Source organism: Crocodylus porosus, unplaced genomic scaffold, assembly GCF_001723895.1.
Source record: "Crocodylus porosus isolate Cpor-Errol unplaced genomic scaffold, CroPor_comp1, whole genome shotgun sequence".
NCBI lineage: Eukaryota > Metazoa > Chordata > Crocodylia > Crocodylidae > Crocodylus > Crocodylus porosus.
This window is the reverse complement of record NW_017728928.1, coordinates 18,360,001-18,365,884: the sequence shown is the minus strand read 5'-3', so window position 1 is coordinate 18,365,884 and position 5,884 is coordinate 18,360,001. Positions and strand designations below refer to the sequence as shown.

The 5,884-nt window shown below is 41.9% G+C and overlaps 1 long non-coding RNA gene across 1 annotated transcript in view; it reads left to right on the top strand.

Annotated features, from left to right (window-relative positions):
* LOC109315241 overlaps positions 1-4,991 on the top strand; it is a 19,927-nt gene extending 14,936 nt beyond the window's left edge. Inside the window, exon 3 of the long non-coding RNA XR_002102462.1 lies at positions 4,981-4,991. This is a non-coding gene — a long non-coding RNA (uncharacterized LOC109315241). The remainder of the gene's footprint in view (positions 1-4,980) is intronic.
* The last annotated feature ends 893 nt before the right edge of the window (positions 4,992-5,884 follow it).

Here is a 5,884-nt window from a genome sequence, read left to right as displayed (position 1 = left end):
GCCTCTGCAACCCCCGCCTGCTCCCCCAGCCCCCATCCCATGGCTGCCCCACCTGCCCTAGCTCCCGGCCCCTTAAAAAAGGTGTTTTGTCTTGGGGTATGCCTGGATCAGATATGATGTTTAGAGGTGAGTCATGACATGAGCATCTGCAAGTTCAGAGATTTGCTTGAGACAAGCATTAAAAAGTCAGGTGCTTTCCAGAGTTTTAATCGAATGATATCAGCCTATTGGATCCACAAACTGAGACAGGGATTAGTAGATGAACAGCATTGCTTGTGAGGGTTTTGGTACTATTTGGAAACATTAGAAGTGATGTCCTGGCCCATTAGGAAGTTTTGCCATTGACTTCAGTATAGCTTGGATTATGCCATAGGGAGATATGCAAAATGTTGCAAAGGATCAAGGAAACAAGGGAGGGAAGATACTTGAAGTTTTTTATAACCTCTAAAATGTTTGGTGAATTATTGGAACAAAGATTTGAGTTGCCTTTTGCTACTGGGTGGCTCTTCTTTAGCAGAGTTCAGATGTGATAGAGTTCTTTTCTCTCAGCACAGTGGGTAGCTTTAAGGGTTTCTTCAAGCACACCCAAACCAGCAAATATCAGCCTTTCTACTAGTTCAGCCATGGCACTGTAATCTGACATGCAAATATATAGTCTAGCGGAAGATTCAGCGAGGGAAAGATTAGAAAACAGATGCATGCACATGCAGTACTATCCTGAAATGAAAATTACCTGGACAAAGCACATGTTTTGCTGCAGAATCTACAACCCTGCAGCTTTAGAGCAGTTTGGACTCTGAGGCCTAATCTTGATCCATCTGGTGCAAAATCCCCTTATTTGTATAATTGATTAAATCAACACCCTAGCACAGAATACTGAAATGTTGAGAGCCTGAGACCACAATCCGTATCTGACTTCTGTGACTTATGCCTAACTTTAGTCAAAACGACTGTCATAACTTACCGCCCAACCTATTTTGCTTTGTAATGAGATCTTAGATCCATTGGGAAATAGCCATGACAATAAAATTCTTGAGAAGCAATAAAATACCTAAGCAAATATTTGATCTGTACCTTATGTGAACATATCCTACTGTAGCTAAATGGGATTCTGTGTTGAGTGTTCTGTTTTGTGCAACAGCAGGGATGTTGCATATATAAAAGAAACAGTATTTGAACTGATTGTGAATAGAGGATATGTTTCCGTGGTTCTTATGTGTGTTTTTCTATCTGAAAGCAGCTATGAGCATAGTGGCATTACTGAATATGTGTTTTGCAACAATTCCTCTTGGACTTTTACAATGGCTAGAAGCCATCATGTGATCACACGTGGAAATATTTCAACTGATAAAAGGTTAGCAGTCTGCTTCTTTGCCTTTTGATCTGATGGTTTTTTAAGTAGAGCAGTGTGAAGGCATACGCTCCAGCATATACCACATGAGTTCAAAGCCTGCAGGTTGTCCAGGGACAGGAAGACCTGTATGAGACAATGGCAGTGGGAAACAAATAACAGCAAAAAAATAATCAAGTCATTGTTCAAGAGACATGCTGGGCATTTTTCCTGACAGCAAGACTATAGAGGGCAACAGCATGATATTTTGCAAACACACTTAGCACCATAGGGAGTCTACACTGGACTGGGGATATAACATCCTACCTTGCCTGATGTGGAGCAAGGGCGCAAAGCTGCAGATATGGCTGCTACTATCGCCTTGGGAGCAGAGAACCAGATGCAGTATTCAAAGTAAGCCTTATTCAGAGATTTTGGCCATGGAAATTCGAACAAAACCTTCAGGTTCTGCTTAGCTTGAGTATGAAACCTTGATTTGCATTGCAAATTGCCCCAGGCTGACTTGGAACTTGGCCTGGTTTCATTCAAACCTTTGAAGGGCCTGGCCTGGGTTTCAGCTTAGAAACAAAACCCAAGATTGGGCAAGTTTAACTTGGCTTTGCGCTTCATTGCAGAGCTCTGATTGCAAACTGTAAATCAAATACATAATAAGTTTACAGGAGATCTGGAATGTATCTGTATCCAGTAAGGGTGCTATTACATTGCCCACACAGAGCAGCTGGTGTGACAAGGTCATCCCATCTCATAAGGGCACTAGAAATTTCACAGTACATACAGGGGACACTAGGAGTTAATAGGTGATTAGAGCACAGGGAGATTCCCTGTTTAACCATGGTTCTCTGTTTCTTTCATTTTAAACCTTCAGTTCTGTATTTTGGGAAAGAACCCACAAGTTTAGCAAAGAACCCAGTTCTGAGAGGCCCTGAGCAGCCTCAGTTCTTGATGAAAGGGGTTGATAAAATGCAGCATTTTTTTTTAAATTTAAAAACCTCTATGTGTAGAGGTGCATGTTGATGTACATGTGTTTCTTTGAGGTGTTAAGAGGCTAACAGGTCACTACCCAGGTGTGAATTTTGCTCTGAGGCATTCAGCACTTTGCAGGATTAGGTCTTCAGAAAACAATCCTGTTTGCAATTAAATAAAATAGGAATGATGCAAGGTTTTGTCGAGGGGAGTTCATGCCTAACAAACCTGGTATCCTTCTATCTAGATAACTATCCAGCTGGATATGGGATGTGGTTGACATCATCTACCTAGACTTCAGCAAGACCTTTGATACTAATGGGATTCTCTCAATTAAGTTGGAGGGTACTGGCTTAGAGCAGTCTACAGTGAGTTGGCAACTGGCTCAGAGCCCGAATCCAACAAGTTGTAATCGATGGGATGGCCTCATCCTGGAAAGCTGGCTTGAGTGGTATCCCCTAGGGATCAGTGCTTGGGCTCATGCTCTTTAACATCTTTATCAATGACTTGGATGAGGGGGTGGAAAGCACAATGATTAAGTTTGTGGATGACTCCAAGCTGTGGGGAAATGTGGGCACATCTGAGGACAGATTAAGGATCCAGAATGACCTTGACAGGCTGGTCCTATGGGCTCAACACAATCAGATGAGGCTCAATAGGGACAAATGCCAGGCATTTCATCTGGGTAGGAAGAACCCTCATCATAAATATAAAATGGGTGGTGTTCCCCTGACTGACACTGCATCTGAAAGGGACCTGGGGGTGAAAATCAACCAGAGGATGGATATGAGCCAAAAGTGTGATGAAGTTGCCAGCAGGGCAAACAGAACTCAGGCGTGCATCGGCTGATGCGTTGCCCGTAGATCCAGAGAGGTGCTCCTCCCCCTCTATTCGGCATTGGTGAGGCCACAGCTGAAGTATTATGTCCAGTTCTGGGCACCACACTTCAGGAAGGATGTGGATAAGCTCAAAAGGGTACAGAGAAGGGCCACCCATATGATCAGGGGCTTGGAGTATAGGCCCTATGAGGAAAGACTCCAGGAACTGGGTTTGTTTAGTCTGAATAAGAGAAGACTGAGAGGTGACTTAATAGCCACCTACCAGTATGTCAGGGGAAAACACAAAGATCTAGGGGAGCAACTCTTCTGAAAGGCATCCCTTGAGAAGACGAGGTCCAATGGGCACAAGCTAGTTGAGGAAAAAATTAGGCCGGACATGAAGACAAACTTATTTTCTGTAAGGGTATCTAGAATCTGGAACATGCTTCTAGCAGAGGTGGTGCAGTTGCCATCCTTGGAGGTGTTCAAGAGGAGGCTGAACAAGCACCTTACTGAGCTCATTTGAGCCCAGTAAGCCTCCGGCCCATGGCAGGGGACTGGACTTGATGATCTCACAGGTCCCTTCTGGGCCTACTATTCTACGATTCTATGAAAAAAAATGCCCCAGAACTTCAGAGGTAATAGAATTAGGCCTATAGCTTGGACTTCTGGGCTCATCTTATTTTTTGTACAATTTTATCGCAAAAAACTTTTTGGATTATAATATTTTAAGTGCCAGTGATGTCCTAGGGAAGCTTATTTGCACTGATTTAATACCATGAAGGCACATTTTTGCCAGCTGGCCTACCTGTTTCTCCAGAAAGCAGTGAAGTGGTGATGGCTGGAAGGTTTGTTCTTCCTTCTGAACTCTGTTGTGGCTGCCCAGATGCTTCCTGATGATCGAAGTCCTCTATGTCAACTCTTTCACCAGGGGAGACGGCTGGCAGTTCATAAATTCTAAGCAGAGACATTCAATCCGCTCACAAGTCCTCCTGTACGACTTTGGATCAGACTTTTTCTATATCCCGCCCCCACTGCCCAAAACAACCTTTTGCAGTGGGAGTCCCTAGGTGTTTGCTGACATGTTGAAAAACAAAAGAAAAGTCACATTGTCTACTGCTGCTGGCAGCATTCTATACTGCTTCAGATTAGAACAATATGGCAATAACACATGTTTTAAATCCGTGTTTGACAAACTTTTCTGGGCCAACAGGCCACCATCAGCCCTCAATATTCTCTTGGACCAGCACGAACACTTATCATCACCAAGCTTCTGATTTAAAAGGAGGGAAAACATTGTGATCTGAAGACCATTTACCATAGCCCTGTAGATTACCATTGATCCAAATCCCTGAGAACTGAGCAAAAATTAAGAGTAGTCTTCAGGGTTTGCCCTGACTACACTGAATTGGTGTTAAGGGGATACTTTAAGTAAATGAGCTGGTTGCTTACTTCCAGAAACTTACAATGTATTTAAATGTTGATACAAGTGAAAAACCCTGTGGGGCTAGAAAGTATTCTTAGTTTATTGCCTGGTTCACGTTGATTTACATCTCAAAATCTTGATGTTATATTGAAAGACGTGGACTAGATTCTATCAGAAATGCAATTGGGCTGCACAAGTGACAAGTCAGATCAGATCTGAAATTGTGGCAGAAGAGAAGCCCACAACAAGTACAGTTTTTACTAATCCTGTCCCAACTAAAATTAATTGAAATTTTGGACAAGGTAGGTAATGTCTTTCAGGATGGTATCAGAACATTGAAAAGTTAGAAAAAAAAAGAAAAAATAAAAGGTCTTGCTACGTGTACCTGCTGTGCTGGCTGGGTTCCTGGCTTCTGAAACAAGACAATGGGGACCATTAATAGGGCTTTAAAACTATTTAGGGGGGTACAAGCCCATTCCCATATACTACAGTAGATAATCAGGCTTATTAGTAGCTTCAATACATACTCTGTTGTCTCTTAGTCTTACACCAATATACAAACCAATGGAGTTACTTTAGATTTCCTTAAGAATAACCAAAGTAGAGCTTGGTTGGTAAGCTTCAATATGCTTTTCTTTGCATAAATAACAATATTAATCTATTATTGATCTTTGTCATCTTACAACAATAATTTATATTATCTATTTTCTTTTGGGGCTGGCTTTATTTTGGAGCTTAAGTTGGCCTATAGAGTAGAAACACTTCATTATTGAACATGAAAAATTAAAAGCAATATGAGAGTCACCATAAAGTAGGACATCATGAGTGATGTTAAATAGCCATAAAATAGTTGGGGATATTGCATTCCTGCCATGATATTAAAATGGTTACTTCAATAATGAATTAGGTCTTGTGATTAAAATGCCAATATCCATTTGGGGCCATTTGCTTTCTTTTATTGCTCTGCAGCAGTGCTTGTCTTGCTACCAGGGCATCTTTTTAAGGACAAAAGGACATTATTCAGCATTATCCTGTCACTTGGCTAGGCCCTTGCCAGAATTCTGTGGCTTTTTGATATATTTGTGTGCTGTCTTGTAGAGAGCCCAACTATTAGCAGCATGGTCAACATTTCCCTTGAGAGCAGATGGCAGAACATTGGCAGGATGCTGTTGGAGTGAGGTTCATCCCAATGTGGACCATTGATGCCATATCACCTTCTCATGACATTCTCTAAAATACAATGTAGGGGAAGCTTATCTGAGTTGTAGACTTTAAACACAGATGCTATTTCCCCTCTTTTAAGTGTTTCTTGAGAGGATTTCCTGC